At 52.5% G+C, this 27870-nt stretch overlaps 1 long non-coding RNA gene across 1 annotated transcript; it reads right to left on the bottom strand.

The window, feature by feature from the left end:
• Positions 1-1357: 1357 nt before the first annotated feature.
• Positions 1358-27276, bottom strand: LOC149749692 (uncharacterized). The gene is made up of 3 exons (XR_016392816.1): positions 27110-27276; positions 12870-13008; positions 1358-9021 (listed from the first exon to the last, which is right to left on the bottom strand). It is a non-coding gene; the product is annotated as an uncharacterized LOC149749692 (long non-coding RNA).
• Between the last annotated feature and the right edge of the window lie 594 nt (positions 27277-27870).

Here is a 27870-nt window from a genome sequence, read left to right as displayed (position 1 = left end):
TTTGCTCAAGCTAGACCCAGGAGTGGTGGGGGATGCCTTATGATGTTCCCTCCATCCTGCATCTGATCCCTCTGGAGCCCAGTGGACCTTTGCTCCCACACATACCCACCTCCCTTCACCTCCCTCCTCTCTTCCATCTGTCACCCTGCAGTCCCTCTGTCACCCCAGAGCTAGAACCAAGTTTTAAAGTTTACTTTGATCTTATTGGACAGCTATTGTGATGGGTTGAATGGTGGCACATCAAAAGACATGTCCACACACTAATTCCTGGAATCTGTAAATGCGACCTCATTTGGAAAAAGGATCTTTGCGGATGTGACCAAGTTAAGGATCCTGAGATGAAGAGATTATCCTGGATCATTCAGGTGGGCCCTGATTCAATGGTAAATGCCCTTACAGGAGACACACGGAGGAGATCTGTCAGACAGAAGAGAAGGAGACAATGCAGGGCAGAGGGTGATGTAGCTACAAGCCAAAGGATGCTCAGAGCCACCAGAAAATGGAAGAGGCAAGGGACAAACTCCCCTAGGATCTTTAGAGCAAACCTGGCCCTGCCAAAACCTTGGTTGCAGATTTCTGGTTTCTAGAACTATGAGGTAATACATTTCGATTGTTTTAGTTCACCCAGTTTGTCATAATTTGTTATGGCAGCCACAAGAAAGTAATACAGGTAAATATACAGGTCATTCAAATGTCAAAACAATATAATATGTAAATATTAAGAAGTCTTGCTTTTCTAGGTAACCGCACTTACTAAGTTCTTCTATATTTTTCCAGGGTTTCTTTATGCAGATATAAGGAAACATGAAAGGGGAATACATTTTGCTTCCACTCCCCACTTTGAGTGATCTTTTGAAACATATACCTGACCGTGTCATTCACTGCACTTAGACGAGACCTAGACTCCCCACTTGGCCTGGCCCTGTGCCCTTCAACCCTGTCTCATATCCCCTCCTCCGCTCCAGGCGTTAGCCTCCCTGGTCTCCTTCTGCCTCAGAGTCTTGACAGCCATCCTTGGTGCTGCCTGACCCCCCACCCCCACCCCCGACTCTTCAGTCCACACTGTCTTCCTGTCATCAGATCTCTACTCAGATGTCAACCCCCTCCAGAGGCCCTCCTTGACCTCCCAATTTAAAATGGCTCTCCAAAGCCTGCCACGTCTCATTGTACTCTTTCATCATCTTCCTTGAATTCATCACAACATAAAGTGAATGATGTGGTGGCTGATTTGTTGGTGTCTCTCTCCTGCTCCAGACTGTACATTCTTGGAGCTAGGATTTGTTTTATTTACCCTTCCATTCTGGGCACCAGAAACATCACTTGGCACATGGTAGGCCCTCTGTAAACATTTGTCGAATATATAAATTAGTACTAAAGGCCAGCCACTTTCTAGAAACTGTGACATGCACTGAAGAAAGGGCCTATGAATCCTCTAAAGTAGTATGTAACATTTTGTGTGGACGTGCGCCATTTTCACAGAGATGGTTGACTGATTTTATAAGGCTCTCAGAGGAGGTCCTGGCCCCAAAGAAGGGGTCTTGATTGTGCAGGCAGGGAAACAAGCTTAAATTCAGTCTCAGAGGCCCACTGGGAGCCCCAGGCATGTTTAGCCTGGAGGAGGGGAAGGAAGCCAGGGCCACCGTTCATAAATCTCTGTGGGCAGCAAAGGAACTAGGGAAAATGACAGAGCTTTCACTCCAACAAGAGAAGGGCCTCCTAACAATCCAAGGTGATCAAGGACATAGGCTGGCTGGTGAAGTGGTGAGGTCCCTGTCACTGGAGTTATGCAAGCTGCTGTGTATGCCCCTCTGTCAGAAATTGTTCTGGGATGAGCAGGCCAAGGAAACACACTGTTTTGGGATGTTGGAGTGGTAGATGGCCTGGGTCAGAGGGGACAGTCTCTAAATTAGTGGAGCTGTGGTTCCTTCCAGCTTCCCACAGATTAGAGTGCAACTGACATGCCCCTGACTGTCCCCAGACTGAGGCCACTTGGGTTCCATCCCCATATTTCAAGAAAAAGGAGCAAATCTGGACCTATTCCGTCCCTGCTTGGTTGGTTTCCACTTTGCCTGCTTCCATGACCTGGAGAGGGGCTGCCTAGGTCTGAAATGCAGGGACAGGCCTGAGTCCCCTCTTCTGGCCACTGCCCTTTTACAGCAATGAGATTGGCTTGCACAGGCTGCTGGCCAGGCCCGCCGGACTGCTGGAGATGTGCAATCCCCCACAGGCCAGACTGTCTTCCTCCCGGCCTCCCTCTAGCTCCCTCAGGGAGGGAGCTCTTTCTCTCAGGATCACAGCAACCCCTTTCACCTCCTTTGTCTGGATCATTGGACCACATCCTGTAGCAATATTGGGGTGCCCTTGCTGCTGTCCGCTTTGAGAGAGGCAGCTCTCAGGAGCCTGGGGAAATTCTCCCCTTGAAGCAGGAAATAGAATCTCTCTACTGAGCCAAGGGTGCCAGTTCCCTCAGAGCACACCCGGAAGCAGGAGATGGTATCTCCAGCATGTTGGGATCTGTAGCAGCGTCAATCCTGCTGGATGAAGTCTCCCAGGGCTTCTTCCCAGCCCAAGGCAACTGGGAATCTTCCAGGAGCTGGAGGACCAGATTGGACACTTCTCTTTTCAAGCTCGTGTGAGAGATTGTTGGCCTGAGTGCGGGGCTGGTGCTTGCTTCCCAATGTAACTGTTTAGCAGTCTTGCGGCCCTGGACACGTGTCTAATACTTTGTTCTCTATCTGAATCTCACAAATGAGATAATATGTACAAAATAAATTCACAGTGCCAGCCACAGAGTAAGGGATCAATAAATCATAGGTGTTAGTTATTATTAGAATTTGAATTAGTATTGTTTAAACCTCACTGGGTTTCTGTAAAAATACGATGACAAGATGTATCTCAAAACAAGGATCAAGGACTTCCCTGGTGGCTCAGTGGTAAAGAGTCCGCCTGCCGATACAGGGGACACGGGTTCGAGCCCTGGTCCGGGAGGATCCCACATCCCCTGGAGCAGCTAGGCCCGTGTGCCACAACTGCTGAAGCCTGCGCACCTGGAGACCGTGCTCCGCAGCAAGAGAGGCCCGCACACCACAGAGAGGAGTGGCCCCCGCTCGCCGCAACTGGAGAGGGCCTGCGCGCATCAACGAAGACCAAACGCAACTAAAAATAAATAAATAGATTAATTAATTAATTAATTTAAAAAACCCAAGGATCAAATGAAGTCATGGGATGAAAAGTGCATTTTGAGATGCAAAATCCTATGCAAATGTGTTAGATAATGGTCACTGATAACAATCCCCCCTTACCCCTGACAAGTCCTTCAAGATAGCCTGTCCTTCCAGGTTAGGCCACAAGAGGGCACCACCTCCTTCCTGTCTGCGTCACGCTGCCTCCTTGGACACTCCCACAGGAGGCACCTGGTGCAGGACGCCCTCTCAGTAAAAGGAAGTGCAGACGGTCAGTGCTGGAAGAGCCTGGGCTTCGACCTGGGGATCTGTCACCAGAGTTGTCAGGGGGTGCCAATTCCTTCTGCCCACAGGACAGAGGCCCACGGCATGCCTGGCATGTAGGGATGTATTTGAAAGTGTTACTACTTTACAGCTGTGTTCAGAAACGGTCTCAACACTGAAATTCTGGAAGAGGAGTGCAGGATCTCACACCTACGTGTGTGTGAGCGAATCATCCTCACAAGGTAGAGTTCTCTGGTTGTCTCGTTCACTGCCGTGTCCCCAGCACCAGGTGCACACAGGCACCCAGTAAAGGCTGGCAGAGGTAAATAAAGAGGACACCCCCGGGGCTTCCCTGGTGGCATTAGTGGTTGAGAGTCCGTCTGCCGATGCAGGGGACTCGGGTTCGTGCCCCGGTCCGGAAGGATCCCACATGCCGCAGAGCGGCTGGGCCCGTGAGCCATGGCCGCTGGGCCTGCGTGTCCGGAGCCTGTGCTCCGCAACGGGAGAGGCCACAGCAGTGAGAGGCCCGCGTACCGCAAAAAAAAAAAAAAAAAAAGGACATCCCCTTTGCTGGACGTTTGCTGTTATTCCTGTGCACCCCTCCACTCCTGGGAATCTCAAACCACAGTGTCGAACCCACCTGTGGGAGTCCGCAATAATTCCCCAGGGGTGTGAGGGAGAGTTCTAGAAGGACCTCAGTAGCACAAGGCCTGTGAGTTTCGAGGAGGCCCCAGTGTCTGGCCGGGAACTGTTCCAAAGTTGAACAAGAATGGGGTGTGTCATTGGGGCGTGGGGTGCAGTGGACGGCAGGGCGCTGGCCAGAGGAGCTCGCCCTCCATCCTGCCTCTTGCACTCGTCCCTGTGGCTCCTAAGCAGTCTCGGGCCCTTGTGGGACCTTGGGCTCCTCCACAGTGCAGGGCAGGTGCGCAGGCCTTGTTTGGGGGCGCAGAGGAGAGGTGTGGGGAGGTCTTAGGCTCTGGGAATTGTAAAAGGTTGTTTGTCAGGATGTTGATTTTTTTTTCCCTCAGAATGTAGTGGAGTTGGAGGATTGTGCCGAAGGCAGACTAATTGTGTTTAAAATGTCCCCATGTGGGGCTTCCCCGGTGGCGCAGTGGTTCAGAGTCTGTCCGCCTGCCGATGCAGGGGACACGGGTTCGTGGCCCTGGTCCGGGAAGATCCCACATGCCACAGAGCGGCTGGGCCCGTGAGCCATGGCCGCTGGGCCTGCGCATCCAGAACCTGTGCTCCGCAACGGGAGAGGCCGCAGCGGTGAGAGGCCCGCATACCGCAAAAAAAAAAAAAAAAAAAAAGAAATTAAAATGTCCCCATGTGTTGGGCATGATGCCTGTGGTACAGCTAATGTCGAGTTCACTCTGAACCCTGACGCCTGTGTGAAGTGTGATTTCAGACTCTGTCTTGCCTCCTCGACCTGGTCAGTCACACCTTTAGGACTGAAGGGGCGAGGCTGCCGCGTGGCCAGGCCCTGAGCGCTCCCCAGCATGTGCCTTGGTCCCGCCCTAGGGGACCTCACCTCGTGGGACTCTCTCCCTCCCCATGCTCTACAGCAGGTGTTCCCAGACATGGCCTGGCATCTTCCTTGGGCTTCTGACTGTCTTGATGTGGGTCCTGGTTGCTATCTAGCCGGCTTCTGGAAGTGTCTGGCAGTGTGAAGGCACCTGCCTTCAGTTGAGGGTTGCCTCAACTGAGGCTGTATTATGGGCTGAATTGTGTCCCCCCCAAATTCATGATGAAGTCTTAACCCCCAGTACCTCAGACTGTGACTGTATTTGGAGGTAGGGTCTTTAAAGAGATAATTAATGTTAAATGAGGTCATATGCGTGGGCTTTAATTTAACCAATAGGACTTGTGTCCTTATAAGAAGAGATTAAGACACTGACATGTACAGAGTGAAGTCACAGGGAGAACACAGCCATCTACAAGACAAAGAGAATGGCCTCAGAAGAAACCAACCCTGCTGACACCTTGATCTTAGACCTCCAGCCTCTAGAACTATGATAAAATAACATTCTATCGTTTAAGCCACTCAGTCTGTGGTACTTTGTTACAGCTGCCCTAGTAAACTAATACAGGCTTATGTTCTCTCCCTGCTGTCACCTCCTTCCCCCTCCCCTCATGTTCCCAGGAAGACACAGGACACAAGCCAAGGGTCCAGCATTTTATTATAGTCACAGAGCACAGGAGGGACTGCTTGGGTCTCACTGAAGGCTTGTTTTACCTTCTCCCCCAGGGGAAGCCACGGGAGGTAGCCCCACCTGCCAGTCCAGGCCAAAAGGGAGAGAGGGGGCAAGGGCAGGTGATAAGCATAAACACAGACTTGATTTGACTCAGCCTCACAACTTGTTAGCTGTGTGATCTTAGGCAAGTGTCTTAACCTCTCTGTGCCTTGGCTGCCTCATCTGTGAAACGGAGTATGTGATACAACCTACCTCACTGGGTTGTTGTGAGGATTGAATGAGACAGTGCCTGTGAAAGCATTTAGCACAGGGCCCGGTCAGGCCCCAGTAAGTTGTAAATATTCGTGAGTGGAAGCTATTATTATCATTAGGAGCAAATCAGATTTCTTCATGGTCAGTCCAGCTCCAGTCTCTGAGGATAAGGGGGAGGGAGATCTCATATTTTATAAATGTCTTCAATGTGGCCTGTTAGAGAGACAGCCTGAGACATGTGGGAGCCACCTGGTCCCTGGGAGCACGGCAAGCAGACCCCAAAGCGAGGCTCCTGGGGCCACGACACCTCCTGTCTCTACCAACTCCATCAAAAGCACTAGGAAGAGTTTGTGAAAAGTTCTAGTGTTGCACCTGGACCACTTCAGGTCTCTGGGATTCATTCAGCTAGCATTTTCTCTGTCTATTCAGATTGTCTTACTTTTATTTTTTATTTTTGCAGTTTTTACTTTTGGCTGAGGAATTGCCACAAGCCACTGAACTTGGAATCAATCCTGGCTCTGCCTTATGCTATGTGAGTGACTGTGGGCTGGTTACTTGACCTCTCTGAACCTCAGGAGCTTTGAGACGAAGGTGATGCGAGTTAAAGTAAATCGTAAGTGATGGTCATTGGTAATGAGAGGATGGATGGGGCTTACGTGGTCAGTGGCTCAAAAGTGACTGGGGCAAAAGGAATCTCAGAGTGTGTGTGTGTGTGTGTGTGTGTGTGTGTGTGTGTGTAGAGGCGAGCCTCAGTGTTTCTGAAGCAGGTTGAGAGAGGCATCACCACAAGAGGGCACTCTGAGCTTTTTTGTCTTCTCTACCTTAATGAAAAATTTAAAAATTTTTCTGTGGCTGCATTACAAATCGAACTAAAACTTAATGGTTTTTTTTGTTTTTAGTTTAGCTAACTGATTTAGCAAACTTTTAAAATAAATTCACGTACATTTATTCATTTATCAATAATGCTGATTCGATAGTGCGACCCCTATTGCTTGGCATGCGGGGAAGTGGGGTGGGGGTGCGGTGGAGGCAGAAAGAAACACATGCTTTATGGTGTCCTGGTTCAACCACTGCTCAACTGAGTGCCTGGACAAAGTTCCCGAGAGCAGGACAGTGGTGAAGTTCCCATTCCAGCCTCACAGGATGTTACGAAATGGACAAAATGGAAAGAAAAGCAACTTAAAGGTCAAGAACACAGTTCTCAAGCCCTCTTACCTCTAGTGCATGGCCTTCCACTTGACCTCATGACGTGCTTGAGCCCAAGCCCTGCAGGGGCAACTCTGGGTGGGAAGGAGACGCATCCAGCTGTTAAACCATGACCTCAAGAACAGTATTTCCAGGAATCCCCATCTTAGCATCTAAGGGATTCCTGGGAAAACTGGACCGTGAGGACAAGGTGAGAGAGTGGCCTTCAGCACCAAGGCTCTGGCATGTCCCTAAGGACCAGCTGGAGTTTTCTTCTGCATCTGGCCCCATCTGCAGAAGCCAGGGCGGCTGCTGTGTCTCGCGGGATGTGGATGATTGCTCCGGGGGGAGAGTAGTGACTGGAACTTCAATTGCCCCGGAAAGTACCTTCCCTGTAGTCAAAGGCCATGTTGTCAACCAGAAACCATCTGGTAACACCCCACTCCCCCCTTCGACTGCCATGGATCATGTGTATTCCTTAGTCTCCAGCCAGAGGGAGGGTTTTACTCTAAACCAACTGGGCGGATCCAGTTCCCAGTCTCTGTTTGGCAACTTCTTTGTTGGTGACCCTCAGCAAATCACTTAACCTCAGCCTTCCCCAACTGTAAAATGCTATGGTATAGGACCTACTGGATAAGGTGAGATAAATACAACTATGGTGGCTGGGGGCGGGGAGGAGAAGAGGAAGGAAACCTACAGGATTAATGGAAAATGTCTTGGTCTGTCTTTGCTAAAAGTGACCCAAGATGTAAGGACAAGACCACATGCAGTGGGTAAGAACATGGATCCGAAGGCAGACAGATTAGGTTACAAGCCCAGCTCAACATAGTCAGTGTGTGACCTTGGGCCAGTTGCTTAACTGAGCCTCGGTTTTCTTATCTGGAAAATGGGTTAATAACATTTGCCTCCCAAGCTTGTTGGGAGGTTAAATAAAATTGTGCTTAGCCCAGTGATTTTCCTCTGCTGTTTCTTGCTTGTCTGAAGCCACTGAGAGGGGTCAGATATTTGGGAGATGCCTGGACTAACTTAGGCAACACCTCAAAGAGTGAAGAGCCTGACTCAAAGCCCAGGACTTTTGTCTTTAAGGCTGAAAGGGTTTTTAGGAATTGTCCAGTTCACAAATGATGAAGGGTTGTAGCTTCGAATCATTAACAGTAGCTCTCCAGAACTTAGTGCTGACAAGGATTCTGAAGCTGTACCTGAATGCTTCAAGAAAGGATGCCTTAGAGTTGGGGGAAGGGATAGTTAGGGAGTTTGGGATTGACACGTACACACTTCTGTATTTAAAATGTATAACCAACAAAGACTTACTGTATAACACAGGGAACTCTGCTCAATATTATGTAACAACCTAAATGGGAAAAGAACTTGAAAAAGAATAGATACATGTATGTGTATGACTGAATCACTTTGCTGTACACCTGAAACTAACACAACATTGTTAATCAACTGTACTCCAATATAAGATAAAAAGTTTTACAAAATTACAAAAGAAAAGAAAGAAAGAAAAAAGAAAGGATGCCTCGACCGATTAGCAGTGTCTGTCATGGGCTCAGAAAGTGAAAGCAGAGTCAGGGTGCTGGGTAATGGCCATCACTGAGTGCTCCAACACCTCACTTTACAGATGGACAAACTGGGGTGCACAGAAGATTCAGGCCTTGCCCAGAATCATGAAGCAGATGGTGGCACAGGTAGGACTTGAGTCCAGCAACTTCCTCAGCTGACCATATGGAGAGTGGAAACATTCCCGTCCTTCCTGGTGCCTGCAAGCACCACTACCACTTACCACGTCCAGGCAACGGCCGCAGAACAACTTCTCCCTTCCCGAGCTACAGTGCTTCATCTCAGACTCCCAACTGACCAGAGATGCAGCACTGCACCTCAGGCTGGGAGACAGGGTGCCACGCTGCTCTGCACCAGGGGCTGATGGCAGGGAGTCCACCCTAGACAGGAGAAGGGGCATTAGAGGGGCCTCAGCTCCACCATCCAGCTATTGCCCCAGAGGCTGCTGTAACTACCACAGATGTGTTTCCTGTCCTCAGCCTGGCGTTTGAGCCCTCTGGGACCAAGCCTCAACCTTCCTTTTCTTTTCTTTTTAAACAGTTTTATTGAAATATAATTCACCTATTTAAATTGCACAATGAAGTGGTTTTTAATACATTCACAAAGTGGTAATACATTCACAATCGATTTCAGAACGTTTCATCATTCCAAAAGAACCCTCTTACCATTTAGCCCCTCCTACCCACCTCCCATCACCCCTAGCCCCCAGGCAGGTCTGTCTCTACAGAGCTGCTAATCTTGGCATTTCAGTAAATGGAGCCATCCAATATAATGTTCTACCTTTTGACTCCATACCCCACATTTATGCTTGGTGCATCCCAGCCAAACGGTACATTCATGGTACTTTATATTTTATACCATCAAACATTTGTCTTAGCTTCCTACCTGGCCTCCTTGCTTCTACTCCCACTGACTTCGCAACCATCCATCCCAGCCATCCTCCTAGAGTGATTTCTCAAAATGCAAATATGCCCATATCTCTCCTAGGCTTAAAATGCTAAAAACTCTCCCACTGCCCTCTGGCTAAATTCTGAAACCCTCACAAAAGGCTACAAGGCCTGACCCATCTGGCCCAGCTGGCCACTTCCCCTTGGGCCTCTGGCCCCTTTTTTCCATTCCTCCAAGGAGCCCTGTGCCTACCACCTCAGGGCCCCCAGCTACCATGCTGCTCCCTCTTGCTCCCCTGCCCGTCTCCTCCTGGTGGAAGAGGAGACCAAACGGCTACTTCTTGTGGGAAGCCCTCTCTGACTTTCTCAGACATCAGGACACCCTGGTCCATGTCCTCACACATCTTCTGCCCTCTTTCTCTTTCTAATCCTTTACCATACTTGTGATGGTAGATCCTAATATGCGTTGTAAGAGTGGCTGAATCGTATTCTTCAACCTCATTCTCTCCAGTGTCAGAGCTCTTTGCATCTGGGTCTGACTGGGTTAGATCTCCAGTTCCCTGAGGACAGCACCCACATTTGTTAATGGTGAGGATCCCTGCGCCTTGTGGAGGCCTTTGTACATGATGATGGGTCCCAGGGAATGCCACTTAGTGGATGATTGAATGACCATGTAGATAATTCATTTTCCTCTCAAGACCTGGCTTGGGTGGGAACCTCTGAGTGAGCAGGCTGAGCCTCGCCTCTATTTCTTCTGCCCCGCCAAGATCTCAGGGCACCCCCAGAGGACCCTCCTGCATTGCTGATGCCCACTGGGTGGCCTTGGTGCCGGATGACATATACTTTCAGGGATGTCTGAAGGGTGAAGGGAACCAGCAGCCTTTTCTCGGGGGTGGGAGAGAGCAGGAAAACACACACGCCTCCTTCGAATAATAGTCTCATATGCCTCTGGCAGAAGTCTGAAAGCAGGCCTTGATCTGCAGAGTGTTTACCTCTGGTCTGCCACTTGGGGCAAGTCAGGCCTGCTGGCCTGCTGAGTGGGACAGCCCCTGCCTCAGGTATTCCCACCCAAAGAACTGCCTCGCTCTAATATGGAATTCTCATGGAGGAACTCTTTCCAAACTGCGTTTGGCTGGGGAGTGATTCCAACATCAGGATCCAGCTTGGGGGTCCTGAACGGCCCACAGCCTGTCTACTCCACTCTCAGACGGCTCCCACTAGCTCTTGGAGAGGAAACGCTCGCCCTGGCCAACGTGGAGATTTCAGTAAGAAGCCAGGGAGGGTCGTCCCGAAAAAGTGATCATTTGCTGCTGGGAAGCAAGCTGATTAGGCCAGACCCCTGCATTCCTTTGTGCCGGACTGTTTCCAAAGCTCTTTCACCTGACCACCTTTGGCTTCCGAACGCAGCACAGAGAGCGGGCGATTTTGTAGAGTACGTGGCCTGAGCACTAACTTTGTTTCTTGTTTTTTTTAATACGTTTATTTATTTTATTTTTATTTATTTTTGGCTGTGCTGGGTCTTCGTTGCTGCGTGCGGGCTTTCTCTAGTTGCGGCTAGCGGGGGCTACTCTTCGTTGCGGTGTGCGGGCTTCTTATTGCGGTGGCTTCTCTTGTTGCGGAGCACGGGCTCTAGGTGCGCAGGCTTCAGTAGCTGTGGCACGTGGGCTCAGTAGTTGTGGCGCACAGCCTTAGTTGCTCCGCGGCATGTGGGATCTTCCTGGACCAGGTCTCGAACCCATGTCCCCTGCGTTGGCAGGCAGATTCTTAACCACTGCGCTACCAGGGAAGCCCCTGGGCACTAACTCTGGAAGACACAGTGACTCAGGCTATTCCCTGTGTTTGCTTCCAGTCCTTCTGTTTCCCAGGGGGAGAGAGCCTCAGTTTGGTGCTATCCTGTCTCTGACACTTTTCTGGCTCCTGTTTATCTCCCTCAGGCCCAGGGGCTTGCAAGCTATGTACCAGAGGAGAGAATAAGAACGCTGTTGCATTTTTACTGTCTCTATTCTTACCTTTATTATCTCCTAATTATGGACAGTATTTTAGTTTCCCATTTATATTTAGGTATTAAAAATGACTCTTCTTAAATTTTAAAATATTTTGATTGTTGGCAGATATGGCCAAAATTAAAAAGGGGGCATCTGAGTGCCTGCCGTTTGAAAAACTGCCCCATCACATTTAATCTGCAGAGCAGCCATGCAGTGGTCAGGGGACCCTTATCACCACCACATGGAGGGCCAGGAAGGGGAGGAGACGGTTCCCGGGTCACAGACTGGCTTGAACCAGGGGAATTGGCGGCTATTTCCAGCACACCCCATTGGGCTCAGAATATTGCCATGAAGATAGCAGCTCTCCTGGGTGTAGAAACAGGAAGTGGATGGGAGGCAGTCCCACGCTCCTGTGGGAAACTCTGACACAGGGACAGAGGTTGAGACCTTTGACCAGGGGAAGGTATTTGCCTCTATATCCTCTATGGGTATAGGCTGTCTAGTTCTGTTCCTTTGTCTCTAGAAAAATCATAGTGATGCTGATGGTAATAAGAATGTTCATTTCTTGAGGGTTTTAATTGTGCTAATCCCCGTGTATCCCCAAGGCTCCATGGGAAGGGGATTTTCCAAGGGCATGGAACTAGGAGCCCAGCTGGGATTCCTATCAGAACAGCTGCCTCAGGACCATAATTTTTAACCTCCATGCTCCATGTGTCATCCCCTGACCTATTTACCAATCCATCAGGGTTGGGGACAGGATCTAACCATTTCACCTGTCCGTTCAGCAAACCAAATGCATCTTCTACGTGCCGAGGGGAGACAGGCCTGAATCTGATGTGGTCCTTACCCTGGAGGAGCTTGGTCAGTGGAAGGAAATTGCCCTTGGCAAGTTGAATAGGGGACAGACCCAAGTGGCATAAGAGAGAGCCCAGAAAGGACTGCTGAGGGCTTAGGTTCCTCCTCCCTGGGGGAACTGGGAGGGCTTCCTGGAGGAGGAGGTTCTGCAGCTGGGCTGGGAGGAGGGCAGAGGTGCAGGAAAGGTGTCCTTCTGTTGGCTCTCTGGCCCCAGGAACTCTTCCCTTGAGTCTTGCCTACTAGCTGGAAGGCAGACAGAGCTGGCTTTTCTCCTTCACATGATGTCTCACTGAGAAGTGGGTCCATAGCTCTCCTGTTCCACTTACCCCACGAGAGGCTCCTTCTTGCTCTGGGTCCCCAGTCAGGAGATGGGTCCCTCTTGGGACACACAAGTGGTGTGATCCCTTCTCACAAGCGCTTCTCTCTGTTGCCCTGTTTCCCCTTCTGTCAAAGAAGGCAGTTGAACAGGTGGCCTCACAATCTTACCTGGCAGAATCTTACCTGGTGCTACCTGTCCACAGCCAGGGGTGCTGCTCCTGGATGATGGACTGGTTTTTCCTCCCTGTTCTCCACTGTCTTCAGGAAATGTCGCTTGGCCTGAGGGGGAACCTCTGTCTTCTGTCTGGAAGCTCTTGGGAGGCTGGGAAGGAGAAAATAAACAGTGGCTGTCTGGATTTTCTCGCCAGGCCTGAGCCAGGAGACCTTCCTGGCTCCTTCCCTTATATGGCCAGGCTGCTCTGGGCTGGGAGTCTGCCACTGCGTGTCCCCATCATCCACTGTCACTGAGGGCTGGGGGCCACTGCTGGTCACCTGGGACTCTGGTGCTGCAGAGTCTTGGGCAGGGCTGAAGGTGGAGGGTGGGACCCAGGACATGTCCCTGTGGTTGCCTGCACAAACTGGCCAACTGTCATGGCCTCTGGGCTGCTTGGGGTGAAGCAGGTGGGGAGGATTTCTATTGGGATAAGTGGGGAGGGGGGTAGGAGAAAGGGATCCATCGGGTCTTGACTTAACCCCCAACTCACAAGTGACCCTGGCCAAGCTCTTTCCCTCTCCAAGCCCCTGTTTCTCCCTGTGTCAGTTAAGGGTAGGGAAAACACAAATTAATCCTCACAGTCATCCCCATGAGGTGGGAGCTTTTGTATTCCCATTTTACAGATGGGAAAACAGGCTTCAAGAGGCTAATTGGAACTTGGGGCTGTCTGACTTCAGGGTCTGTGTTCTGAATGGGCTGATCGCTAAGGCTCCTCTTAGTAATAATATTCAATAACTCACATATACCATATGGAAAAGGGATTCTGCTGGAGATGCTCCCCTGGAAGACCAGGGGGCCCCAGTGCCCAATGACCCAGCCCAAAGGTGAATGTTCTGTAAAGCAATGCGGGCAGATGCTGTAAGTCATTCAGTTCGGTGTCCCCAGCACCCCACATAGGGCCTGGTGCAGACTCAGGGCTCAGGAAAGGGGAGCTGTGGGATCACTGAATGAATGAACCTCAGTAGTCACATCTGTACTGTGGGCACAATCTTCTAACTCCAGGCACATTCGGAGGATTAAACAAAACAATGGATGAGAAAGCACAGAGACGCCACCTTTACATGATGGTGTTGTCTTTCTGTTCACAAATTCCTTCTTCCCTCTAAAGTGCCCACCTGTGTCTCAGCCCCAGGCCGTTGCCTCCTGAGCTGACCAGTTCCCGCTCAGCCCAGCTGAGTGTTGGGGGGTAGATCTGCTCGGGGCCTGGGCTCTGGGCTCTGGCAGCAGTGACCGTGGGAGAGGCTGCCGGAGGGGAGGGAGGGAGGGAAGGTGGGGCTGGTTTGCTGGGAACAGCTCAGAAGTGAGCCTTGCATAAGCACGAACATCCTGTGTGCTCTTGAGCTAGCCCTGGAACCTCCCTCAGCCCATCCATCATCATGGCATTCTCTCGGACCCCAGCCCCCTTCCTGGGGCCCAGGGGCGGGGGGAGGGGGCTGAGGAGGGCCTGTCAGCGTGGCCGAGAGACCGCAGCTGGCAGCTCTGCAGGCCTGCTCAGTGTTGGAGCCCGACAGCGCGGGGAGGGGGGGGGGGCGGTGTGGCGCCTGCCGCCCTCCTAATGCAATTTGTTTGGACCCAGTCTCCAAGGCTCATTTGCTAGTGAATGAGGGCCAGGTGTGTGCGCTGTGCCGGGGCGCACGTTTGCACACACGTGTGGGGTGTGTGCAGAGGTTAACAGGTGTGCTGTGTTATATAAGCAGCCTGGGCTGCGCCTGCTGTCTTTGGCGTGTCAGCTCCTTGTCCGAGTCCTGCCTCCTCTGCTCACTTCCAAATCTTCCTCCTCTTTTTCCATCCTCCGGAGATCTGGTGCCAGAATCCCCCTCTGCCCTTGACTGTCTGTATGACTCTGAGTGGAACTCCTTCACTTCCCTGGGCCTCAGTTTCTCCACCTGTCTTATGGAGCTGGTCCCTCACCCTGCCCGCTCCACGAACAGCTGGTAAGTGTGGGAAGAATATGATGCACGGTAAAAACAACTGCTCACGGTTTCTAGAGCTTCACCGTATTCCAAGCACTATGCGTCCGAGCACATGCCTGACGCTCTCAAAGCCCCGAGGGCTGGTTCTGTTATCAGAGGCTGACACAGCCCCAGGTCTCCCTGCTTCTAGAATCCGACCCCATTTACTTCTTTCCAGGGAAAATGACCATCATCCTCCACAGCTCCCCCAAGTCCTTTGTTCTCGGGAGCACGCAGGTTTTGCGTTGCTGGTTTGTAGGGAGCAGGGCGTGAGGTGGATTCTTGGCTCCTGGTGGGTTTTCCCTTCTTTGGTTCCATTTCTTTTCACCTACGATCCCGGTGCAACAGCCCTGACTTGCCGGCACCCTGTCAATCAGCAGGGTCTTCCTTTAATCCTTCCCGTTCTGAGGCCTGGTTTCTTGGTCATCCTGAGGGCTGGGATGGGGAGTTTATCGCTGGCGGGGTGGGGAGGGTGGGGTGTCGGTGCCCGTGAGTGGAGGTGGGGTGGCACTCACAGGTCTGTGTCCAGGGCCCCTGCCGCCTACCCTCCTCAGGTCTTCAGGAGGCCCCTCTCTGGGGTGTTTGCTCCTTCAGCGTCAGGGTTGCAGGGGTGGCCCCTCCCACCAGCCAGTGCCCTTGCCTGAAAGGAACAAGGATACCCCTTATCAGAGGACTCTGGGGTGCCCTTTGGCCAGAGCCCTGGCCTTTGTTTGTCCTGACTGGGCTGCCGGGCTCCGATGGCTTTGAGGATGAGCCTGGGCTGTTGCTGGGTCCTTAGAAGCCTCAGGCTGAGGCTGTTGAGATTTTCCAGGCCTCAGAGAGTCTGTCCTTCAGCCGCTAGGCTGCCATTATCTCTGCTATGCTTACCTGGCTTTCAGAGAGGGTCTTCTGAGGAGCTCTAGGCTCCAAGAGCAAGAGGGGTCACCTTCCCTTTCCAGCGCATCAAGACCCCATCAGCAAAAGAATGGGTCTGGAAGGAACTTGCCGAGAGGCCCTGCTGACCGTTGGCCCCCACCTCTAGCCTCGCACGTGGAAAAGGAGCCATTTAGGGGTAGGTGGAAATCCGGGGTTCACACAGTGGCCAAGACTGAAGGGACAGCCCTGGGGCCACCTGTGACCACTTCCAGCTGCACGAGGCTTTCAGCCTGCAAAATGCTCTCTCCTGTAACTTAAGGCACACTCAAAACCACTGCCAGAGATAGGAATGGCTTCCTTGCTTACTGAGGCTCAAAGAGGCTCTGTGACGCACCCCGGTCAACCCCTGCTGAGTGTCAGAGGCCAGCTTGAACCCTGGGCTGTTCACGCTCAATCCAGCTGTCTCCTGAGCTCGGGCAGCAGTCGGTTGGATGACCACAAAACGGAGCTCACGTCGTCACAGACATCACAAAAACCCCTGTTCCCTCTCCTGGCCTTGCTCATTTCCAAGAAATACGAGGGGCTGGGGATAGGCCACATCTGGGAACCAGATGGCACTACCGTGGGAGATGGCTGAGGTCGGGGCCCCATGCAAGCACACCCACCCACACCTACGCTGGTTTTTTCTGGAGGGGCTTCTTTGCCCACAGCTCCCCTTCCTCAGCTCTCTCACCCTTGTGCATGTCCTATAGCTTGTGTTCTCCTTGGGCTCCAGGGCCCTAGGGTTTCCAGCATATTTTTGGGAAAAACTGAGAAGACACCCGCCCTGGGGTCCAGCAGACATGTGTTTGAATCTCCCCCCTTGCACTTTCTAGCTGTGTGATCTTGAGCTGGTGGCTTCACCTCTCTGAACCTTGGCTTGTTTGTGAAGGTCAAACGAGGTAGATGTCAAGTGCAAGCACAGTTTCTGCACATTGTAAGTCCACAATAAGTGGCTGCAGCTTCCATTATGAGCACGCGGCTGGACCCACAGCAAGGCACAGGCATGGGAGCACGAGAAGCAGGAAGGATGAGGGCAAAGGTCCGAAGAGGCATCTAGGGAAGATGTGGAAGCTGGGGTGGGAGCTGCCGTGTGGGGCCCCTTTCCATGCCCCCTCCGTTGTGCGGCTCCTCTGGGTCTCCATTCCCAGAGCGCCCTCCCACCCCCTTGACAGCTCAGCTGAGTTCACCAGCCTCACACGCTCCCCACTTCCTCCCCAGGGAAGGTCGCTGCTGGGGACTTTCGAGCAAGCCCTGGGAACACAGTCTGAGGCTGTCACAAGATGATGCACGAGGAAGGGAAGAGAGGGAGAGAAAAGGGGCCTAGACCCCGGCAGTGACCTACAGTTCCTACAATTCCAAGCCCAGCCTCGGGTAGCTCGGTATCTGGGAGGGTGGGGGTTAGAGATCAGGATCCCCAAGACTCCCCATCACCCTGACCTTCCAATGTGAACAGACTGGGATAACAGTGACAGTGGTAACAGCTCCCAGCTACCCAGCTTACACTGGGACATGCCGTAATCATAACAATGGCCAATACATGTTACAGCTAACACACTGGGTGCCTCCGATGTGCTCCACACTTGCTAAGTGCTTCTTTTACACAGGTTTTCTTATTTTATCCTCACAATCACTTATGAGTTAGGAACCACTCTTAACCCTGTTTTGCAAATGAGGAAACCAAGGCTCTCAGGAGTTACAGCAGTCCCTCAAGGTCACTTAGTTCGTACATGTTGGGATCACGATTGGCTCTGGGCAGCCCAGCATGCATTTTTCAGGCTCCCCTGTAGGACCAGACTATTTATGGCACCCTTTTTACAGAGCGACAGCCGGAGTCAGCATCTCATGACATTCTGTCAAGTGTGTATTATGGAAAGCATCCTTATGGAAAGGGAGCTGTGAGTAGGGAGAGCATTTTCAGTGTAAGTGGAGGCTGTGTGCACCCTGGCAATGGGCGTCCCCAGAAACAACGGACTTCTCACAGCATTTCTCTTTCCCACAGCATTTCTCCCTTGTATGCTGTCTGTTTGAAGAAACTATCATGATAAAGGAGTTAGTTTTCCCTTCTGTCCTGTCCACTTTGCAAAGAACTGAGACCCCCAGGGTTCCAGTTTGCTGGGCTGGGTGATGCTTTCTGGGTAATGCAGATGTTGGTTTCTTCTGGAAGGTGTTGGATGGAAGAGCAGCAGGTTAGGTACCAGGTCTCCTGTAGGCATGCTGTGTGACTGTAGACAAGTGCCTTCCCCTCTCTGGGCCTCACCATGATGTGGTGGAGACAAGACTGGACTCCATGGTGTCCAGAGTCTCAGATAAAGGGGGATGGTTTGACTCCATCCCATCCCCCTGCATGAAGGAATGCATAGCTCTCCATGGAGTGAAAGGCACCGGGCATCAAGGGTTAAGGCTGGAGCTCCCCTGCTGCCTCTCACTCCCCTTGTTCCCATCTCACCCTCACTGCCCAGCCCAAGGCAGGCCCCAGGGACCCACACCTTGGGATTTTGTGCAGCAGGACATGAAGTCTCAGAGCATTAGTGCTGAAGGCACCCTAGTTGCGTTCCCATTGTTTGGATGAGGAAACTGAGACACGGAGAGGAGAGGCAACAAGCTCAAAGTGATGCAGCCAGTCAGAGGCCCAGCTGGGACTGACCCCTTCCACTCACGGAAGGATCCTAATCGGTCAGATCTTAACAAAGGTCCCTGGGAGGAAGGCGGGAGAGAGAAGGGCCTTTGAGTTCCTTTGGCTTGAAGATGGAATAATCATGACTTCCTTTTCTAAATATCTTTTGGCCCTTCCTAGAACCAGATGGCGGATGTTTGGAATTTATGTTGTAAATAGTGTTTAAGAAAAGAGTGTGTGTGTGGGGTGCAGATATGTTACTTTTCCAACCACCTAAAACAAGATCTGAGGGAGGGAAGTTGGGGAGGGGAGCTGACTGAGGAGATTTGGGGTGAAGGGAGAAGTGAGGGGGGAGGAGGAGGGGAGGGGAGGGAAAGAAAAAAGGAAGGGGGATTGATGGAGTGAGAGTGAGAGGAGAACAAAGACAGAGATGAGGAGGGAGGGAAGAGGCAGCAATGGGCGAAGAGGGAGGAAGACTGAGGGAAGGTGGGTGAGGGAGATGGGGAGGGGCTCCCCCGGTGCGGGCTCAGATGGGCTCCATCTTGAGTTCAGGAGCAAACCCTTGAGTTTTCTAAAAATAGCTCAGCCTTTCCCCCAGTGGAGCTGGCAGCAGGGACCGAGAGAGGCACGCTTGCCCTTTTATGGTAAGAAAAATCCAGATCCTCCAGGGGAGCTGGGCTGGAGCCTGTAGTTCTCGATGAAGCCTGGCCCTGGGGTCTGGGGTGGGACAGGGCTGGATGGAGGCTGTGACTTGGTGGGGTTTCCTGGCCTAGGTAGACCCACCCTCTGTGCAGAAAGGGCTGAGGTTGCCACACTGGAAAACCCTGGGGTCCTGGGGTGCAAGGGCTCCTAGAGACATCTGGTCCACCCCATCACCCTGTTTGATAGAAGAAACTGAGTCCCAGAGAGGGGCAGAGATTGTGGGCTCCCCATGTAGGGGTTTGAAATGTCAAGGTAAGTCAGTCTCTAGGTTCACATGAGGATGGCTTACATGCCCATTATTCTGGAGGACAGTGTGGTCTGAGTGTCAGGAGACCTAAGGCCCACTCGGAGTTTACATGTGACTTGCTGTGTGACCTTGAGCAATCTGCGGAACTTCTCTGGTCTCACATCGATCACTGGAGTGATCATAAGGGCCTTCCCAGCTTTTTGCCTCTCTGGGAATTCCAAGACTGGAAAGCAAAGGTGGGGCATAGAGGATGCTGCTCCCAGGCAGAGGGGAATCTGCAGGCTGCTGTTTCTTCCTGTGCCTGACCTACTTCCTGTTCTGAAGCAAAAGCTAAGATGGACTGAGAAAGAGAGGAGGAGACTGAGGCAGATTATGGATGAAATCTCTGACTATCCAAGCTGGTTGGGTCCAGCCCCTCACTGGGCACACTGAGGCCAGAGAGGACCTCATCTCAGGTCATGTTAAGGTCATGTGGTGAATTGGGGCAGAGCCAGGAAAAGAACCAAGGGCTTCCCCTCCCAGCCTTGAGCTCTTTCCTCTGTAGGAGGCCTCCCATCTGCAGCAGCTGACAACTTTGCGGACCATGTCTGGCCAGGGAAAGCACCTTCCTGGGCAGAGCTGCCAGAACTGAAGATATGCCATTATCCTCTGACTACCTCTTAGAGACAGTTATGTCCTGGCAGGGTAACTGCCTCTTCTCTGTCTCCCTCCTTTGGCTGTAAGGACCATACCACAGTCTCCATCTAGAAGGCAGGGAAGGGGCAAAGAAGGATGCAAGGACTGGGTGGCCACTCTGGCAGTCTGATCTTTGGCAAGTCTCTCCCCATCATTGGCCTCAGGTCCTGCATCTGTAACACGAGGAGGTGGCTTTGATGAGCTTAAAGGTCCCTTTCAGCTCTAACAGGACTTGGTTGTTATGAGTTTCAACACCAGGAGTGTTTATTAAACATCTACCAGGATCACCAGGGTGAACGAGATGGATTTAGTAGTACTCTGTAGCTTTACAGTCCATTAAGGCTGGGACCTAGTGCCCAAGGTTCTTGGAAGCTCCAATCCTGATATCCACTGTCTATTCTGGGAAACTTGGCTGACTCTCTAACCCCAACTTGAACCCAGAGCTAATGTAACTCTAGTCTTGGGTGTCCAGGAATGCCTGCTGGTCTGATCGATGATCATGCCCACCGCCCACCACCCTGCCCAGGTTTCGTTATCCCCTTGACTTTGCCCTCCCCTCCACCCTCTCCCATGTGGTGTCCACCTCCCCGGGCCCGTCTGGGTCCTTTCCCTATCTTCCCAGCACCCCCATCTCTCCACACTGGTCTTCCTGTGATTCTGCCCAATGAGGACACTTGCTTTGGTCTTCCAGCTTCCTGTGACCGCCTCTCCCACCGCTGGGGGAAAGGAGGAACAGGAAAGAAAGGGGGACAAAAATAAAGCATGTTGTTCTAAACTGGAATCTTCCCTGTGATCCTCCTGGAATTTCCATGCAGACTCTGTGGGGCATGTGAACAGGGTTCCCCGGGACGCTGGCCCCCTCTGCCTCATTCCTGCTGGGTGGAATATTCCCCCAGGGACCTGGTGTCACAACCAGGCTCCAGGTGTCTCTGGTCAGGCCTGGTGCTCCCTGGGAAGGGCAGAATGCAGCAGTGGAAAGGTGGAAGGGGTGGAAGGAAGTGGGAGGGAGGGAGGTCCCTAGAGGCCCCTGTGTGAAATCAGGGCAGAACTGATGTCATGCCTAGCTGGGAATCTGACATCCAGGCAGCCGGGGGGCTCAACCCTGTAAGATTGTCCCAGGGCAGCTAAGCTGTGATGTGAAGTCCCAGGCTGGTGGTGGGAAAGGCCATGAGGCCCAACCTCCTCTAATGCTGAACTTCTCTCTAGAATGTCCCTGCTAAACTTGCATACCTCTGGTGATGGGAAGCTCACTGCTTCCCAATCACCTAGTCTCTCTTTGGACAGGCTATCGAAGTCTCCTTCCGAATATCCCGCTGACCTTTACCTCTCTGGGGCTGCATGCCCTGTCCTTTTGGGCTACAAAGAACAAGTTCCTGATCCCCAGAAAGCTCTTCAAATCTTAAAGATGATGGCTGCAGCCCTCAGCCTTACTACCCCTCCTAATCTCACCCCAAGGTCTCCTGTCCCATTATTTGACATCTCAGAGTCAACAATGCCCAAATTCCCAATTCTCTCTCCTGCACTGAGGCTCTTGGCCTGATGGTGTTTTGGGGGAGGGTACAGATTTCCCTCCCAGAGGCAGATGTCAAGGAGCACTTCTTCCATCTTCTGGGACTTTGGTTTCTGGCGATCAAAGCCATTCCGCAACTTTGTCAGCCTCAGACCTTACAGGGCTTCTCGACCCGCTCTCGGTTCAAACAGCCAAGTGGGCTTGTTTGCTCTTCTCCTGAAAATGTCTTTCCTCCTCCCTACCTTTGTACACAGAACTCTCCACCTGGAATGCCTTTTCCTCTCTTCTCGGTCTATCCAAAGTGCGCCCCTGCTACTCTGACCACCCCTACCCCAGGTTTTCCTTCCCTGAGAGTCTGGGCATCCGTTGTCATACGTGGGATAACCAGAGCTGTCCTCCTTCCATCCCAAATCATGGAACATCTCGGCCTGAAGTGCCCAAAGGGACTGATGAACTTACTTCTCTGTTGGCTATAGAGCCAGGGCTAGAGTCTTAGCCTGTTTCTTTCCCTTTCTCCCCATCTTGTTCAGCTTATCTCGTCAGATGCCTTCAGACTCAGTGGGGTTGTTGGGTGACATGTCTGAGGTCCGGCAGGCTCCAGGCAGACTGACCAGTGGCCTCTGAGCCCAGCAGCCCAGCCAGGGTGGTGTCGTGACCACTATGGATGGCCTCCCTAGGCGGCGGCCTCCCTCTGAACACTTCACCCCATCCCTATTTCTCTGAAGGAGGAGGAGGGTATGGGGCAAAAGCTAGTGGCAGCTGAGCAGTGTCCCTGTTAAGTTTGCAGGGCCCAGTGTGTTTTCCATCTCCCTTGGTGCATGGCTTGGGTCAGAGGAGGACCTTAGAGGAGGTGACCTATGCTTGTGGCTGGTATGGGCTCTCGGGAATGTGCAAGAGTGAGGCTGCTTCTTCCAGAAATGGACTAGCTGACTACCCCATCCTCAAATAACTGATGAGCTGTGACAGTCAAGGGCAGCCCAGGACTGAACAGGCCCCCAGGGGTACTCAGCCCACAGTAAGGTGTGCTCACTGGTGAGAACTGTCTGCATTTTTGCCCCTGAGCAGGCGTGGAGATGGGAGTTGGGGGGGGGGGGCTCTGTTTATATCTTACCATAACAACGCCTAATCTAGAAGGAGGCATCGTGCTTCAAATGGCCCCCTTCCTAAATGCCAAGAATTTTCCTATTAGACGGGTAGAACCAGAAGTAGCTTTTGCTCACAGACTCAGGGGGGCAGTGCTAGAGTATATGTGCATGGGTTCTGGAGTCATCCAGACCTGGGTTTGAGCCACAGCTGAGCCTCTTACAAGCTGTGTGACTTTGGGCAAATGACTAAACCTCTCTGAGCCTCTGAGTTCCCAGAGGGTTAATGTTATTTACTTCAGAGAGTGCTGGATGGAGGGTTGGCCGCTTGGGAAGACTTGATAGATGGCGATTGTTATTTCTGAAGGAGCAAGGGCAGCTTATCCCCCTAGGTGGAAGGTAGAGTTGGGGTCCAGTACGGCACCTCCTCCCCCCAAAGAAACTGCCTTTTGGCAGTTATTTTTTATTCAGTACTTACTATGTGTCAGTCACTGTTCTAAGGACCTCATGAGTTTTAACTCATTTAATCCAGACAATGCAATAACCTAACGAGGCAGGTACTCTTATCATGCCCAAGGTCACACAGCTGATATTAGGCAGATCTGGGATTCAAACCCAGGCAGCCTGACTCCCCTCTGGCACCTTTAACAGCCAGCCTGCTGCATCTTAGCCCCACTTAGCAGTGCTCTGACCCGCCTGGTCCCCTCATCACCTGGGCACTAGGATTCATGCAGCCCATACTGGAAAGGCCCCTGGCTCCAGAGTCAGCCTCTGTTTTCTCATCCAAACGAAAAGGGGCCTGATGAGTGGGTGATCCATGGGCCACGAGAGTGGGTGACTCATGCTGTGCATTTCTGTTTTGAATTGGAGAAAAGGTTTCTGGTGGTGAAGCACTGTCACCAACAAGCCTCTTTTGCAAGAGGGGAGGGGGCCGGCCTCTGCGGGCTCTCGCCATGTGTGGTGAAGCCCCATGGGGCCAGGGCTGTCTAGACAGGCCTTTAGGAGGTGGCAGACACTGTGAGCTCTTTCCTCCGAATTCCTGCAGACCATCACAGGCAACCTCTCCTTGGCCCGTGGCCACTGCATACTGCTGGGCTGGGGGAGAGCCACGTAGGCTGTGCCCATCCCCACCCCAGGGCCTGCAGGCTACCCTGCGACTTGGTGCATGTAGGGCAAATTTCTAGATACCCATGTGGACAGTAGTGTTGCAGCATTTCTGTTTCTTCCTTATGTTCTTAAATATACAAATTCAATAAGAACAGAATAAAATGTGTAACATGTATACTTTAAGAATTCAGATAATTTCAAGTGTTGTCAAGGAGGGGAGTGCTCACGTTCTGCTGGTGGAAGTTGTGACGTGGTTTGGCCACTCTGGAAAATAATCTGTTTTCCTGTGAGGTTGACAGGTGTGCATGCCAGAACCTAGCAGTCCCTCCCTAGATATGAACCCCAGACAAACTCTGGCTCATGTGCCCCAGGAGGTATGGACAAAAAGGGTCATAATAACCATAATTGGAAAAAATCTTTATCACAGTTCTTTGCACGACCCCATGGCCCTGAGCCCCAGGGACTGTTTAGTTGGGAAATCACTATTGAGGCAGGGCCCAGGCATAGCCTGGAGATGAGGACCTCAGAGGCCACCTCCCCTAACTCTCAAGGCTCACACAGGGAATCAGACACAGCCCCGAGGGTCAGTGGCTCAGTGGCGGCACCAGGCCTTGAACTGGTATTCCTCAGGGCTATATGTGTCAGCTCTTCCCTGGAACAAGCCAGCCTGGGAAAGGGCTGACTTTGCCCCAGGAGCTGCCATGTGGATCCTAGGGACAAGTGACAAGCAAACTCCTTTCTGTCCTGGGAGGAGCAATAGCCTTGCAACTAGACGACTTGGGTTCAAGCTCTGGTGTGGTCACCCATTTAGCCTTGGTCTCCTCTACGAAGTGGGATCCCTCATCATTGTGCTCAGAGGTGCCCTGGTGGGCAGACTACAAGCATGCATTTTGTAGACTGGGTTCAGATCCCCTCTGCCACTTCCTAGCCATGTGACCTTGGGTAAGCTCCAGTGGTTTCTTTCCCTATAAATTAGGATGATGTAATGATGCTGATTCCTTCCACAGGGTAATCCTGGGAGGATTAAATGATAATGCAAGAGATTCAGCCCAGTACCTGGCAGGGGGGAAATCCCCCATACAAATTCATGAGGTACTTTGGAAGGTCCCTAGGAGTTATGGGGTGTGGTGTCCAAGGAGCAAGGCAGGAGGTAGGAGACCCCTGGGGACAGAGGAGCTGGGGCGGCCGGCACACATACGGTGTCCAGGTTTAATAGTTCATGAGCTGTGTGACCTTATGCAAGCTGCTTAACCTCTCTGTGCCTCAGTTTCCTTATCCGTACAATGGGGATAATAGTTGTACCTACCTCACTGGGTTGTTCTGAAGATTAAGTGAATTAATTTGTGTAAAGGTCTTAGGCCTGTACTGTCATAATCACAGTGTAATTCTCCTATCCGCACCACCTTACAGAGGCCTGGGCTGGGCAGAGACTTGTTCTCTTCCAGCTCTGCCATCAGCTCTCCAGGTGACCTAGAGCAGTGTTCTCTTTTTGTGGGTTCAGTTACCTCAGCTGTGTTTGTGAGGGTACCAGGCTGCTTGACAGCCCAGCATTCTCAAAACTCCATGTGCTCAGGATTCCCTGGAGAGCTTGTAATGTAGCTTCCTGGGCCCCACTCAGGATTCCCTGTCAGTTGATGAGTGTGCAGTGCTTCAGACACCGCACTTTGAGACACGTTGCCCACAAAATGCCCTATAAATGCAGAAAAGGAGACTTCATCTAGCCCATTAAGCATCTCAAGCTGACCCCTCTTCTGTGCCCCTTAACCTCTGACCTCTGAACTCACCTGTCCTGCCTCTTTCCAGACCCGGTTCTCTCTTAGGCAACTCAGGGTGCTCCCTGGCTGGGTCTCATTCCCACTTCCCTCTAAACACAGCTAAGGTCATCTTGCCTCACAAGAGGAGTAGGGCCTAATTGTAATGAATATCAGCCCCGTTTATCCTGCTCTTGGGTACCTGTGTACCTCACTCCTCATGACAGCCAAGTGAGGTTGGAACCAAGACCATACCTATTCTATAGAGGAGGAAGCTGAGGCTCAGAGATGGCAAGTGACTTCCCCAGGGTCACTTGTTTTGTAAGTAAAAAAGCCAGAATGGGACCCAGGCAATTGGATTGGGTTCCAGAGTCTGCTTTTGGACTCTTATGGCCTCAGGTCTTGCATAACCAAAAGTGGGGAGGTGAGGGTGCTGGGCAGGCTGGTGCTGGAGGACTGTGTCCATTCTGGGCCCCAGATGTGGCCACAGCATATGCAGAAGAGCCACGTTGCCTGCACATCTGCCGGCTGTGACCCAGGCCTCAGCTCTACCCAGCCCTGCCTCCCACGTTCCCCACTGCAAGTCCCCTGCCTTCCTCTGAGTCCCCTGGCCCCACCACTTCATCCCCGTGACTCTCTGCTGTCTTTTCTGTCCCCGTCTTTCCAAGGTCTTGAGCCCCTAGTACACTGAATTTAGAGACCAGCCCCAGCCCCAGCCCCAGCAGAGGCTGCCTCAGGGCCAGGCTCATCCTGAGGTCTCAGGGTTGTGAGCCGACCCTTCCCTTGGCCAAGCCTGCAGTCAGACACTACAGCTCCCTTCTATCACCCGAGGCTCAACCTCCCAAAGCTCCCCCGGCTCTGGGTCTGCTTGGCCCCTAAGCCTGTTGTCAAACGGCAGACTCAGCTCAGGGCCTCCTGGGGAAACTTCCCAACATTAGCTGCCCTCTCGGCTCAAACGGGGCTCAGAAGCCACATCCTGCATGGAGACCATGTTGTCTGATGGCCTCACGGTACAGATGGGAAACTGCAGCCCAGAGAGGGTAGGGCATCTGCCCAAGGCCACAGGGCCAGGTAGTGAGAGGCAGAGCTGAGGCTGGAGCCTGCGCCCCCAGCCCCCAGCCAGTGTGCCCTTTCCACGGCTGCATCCCAGCCCCGGCCTCCCTGCCTCTCTGCCTGTCTGCTGGAACCTGAGCTGACATCGCTTCTCCAACATCTTTGCTTCTTGAAACCATTATTTGAAAACAGTTTTCCTTGCCAGGAGCCCCAGGCTCTTAGAGCTGAGAAATGAAACCTCATAGACAAGGAATAAGCACTGTCTACAGCGAAGCCAGCAAGACGGGCCCAGACTCAGGTGACGCTCAGGTGGTGGGACAGTGACGCTGTCCCCTTCCGCTGCTCCCACCCCCCCATTTAACCACAGCCACAAGGAGTCCTCAAAGCCAACAGGACCACAGATCCTGCACATCGGTCAGAGCAGGATGGGCGCTTAGAGATCATCCGGTTCAGCCCCTGCACAGATGAGGAAACTGAGGCCCAGAGTGGATTAGCAGGAGAGCAAGGACCAGCCCCTTGACACAGCATCCCTCTGGGGAGGATACCACAGAGCGCGCCCCCCCCCCCACCTCCGACCCCGCCATTGACTCGCAGACCCCTGTTTGCCATTGGTTCTTACCTCTCCTGGGGTCTGGTCCAAGTGTGGCTCCTTGTGGCCTGGAGACGTGGGCCAGCCCGTTTTGGGGATGGTTTCTCAACTAACTTGACTGGGCCTTTGGCACCCCTCACTGCCACTGCCACTGCCACAGGGGCACTTTTAAACAGTTGGCACTGGGCCCCCCTCCCCTTAGCCCCTTGCCCGCCGCTCCCTGGCTGCAAAGGCCCCTCTGCCTTTTACCTTATATGAGCTGAAGAGGCGAGCCTGGTGTTGGGGCGAGGCGGGTGCTGAGTCCTCTGAGGGCCCCCATTGGCCCAGGCGCCTGCCACGTGACCGCCTCGCCTTGACCTGCCCCTGGTGCCGACTGTTGCTTTTACCCCCTAAGGAAGGAGTGGTTGACAATTTTCATATTTCTTCTAAATTTGGAGATTTCAGACAATGCTGGGAGGCTTGGCTCCAGCTGCCAGAGGCCCATGTGGAAGTCATTAAGCTGAAGAAGGGGGGCCGGGGGAGAGCGGGAGGCAGGGAGAGGAGGGGGAGGAAGGGGGTAGGGGCCGGAGTTCTGAGGGTTGCCAGTTGTCAGCCTGGGAACATGAGCAAACTCCCTGGGAGCAAGCTGTGTGTGAGAATTTCCTCCCTCTTCCCTGGCCCCTGTGTCCCAGGACGGGAGTGGGAGTTCTGAGATTTTTTTCTGGGAACCCCCAGCGGGGCAGACGCCAGTCCTGGCTCCTGGGGTCCAGAAGGTGGTGGGAATGGCAGGGGATGGGGGACCATGAGGAAGG

Source organism: Delphinapterus leucas, chromosome 3 (genome assembly GCF_059928025.1).
Source record: "Delphinapterus leucas isolate spDelLeu-1000000601 "Yukka" chromosome 3, BTC_Dleu_Yukka2, whole genome shotgun sequence".
Classification (NCBI taxonomy): Eukaryota; Metazoa; Chordata; class Mammalia; order Artiodactyla; family Monodontidae; genus Delphinapterus; species Delphinapterus leucas.
Note: the sequence above shows the minus strand (reverse complement) of the source record. Positions and strands in the feature narration are given on the sequence as shown.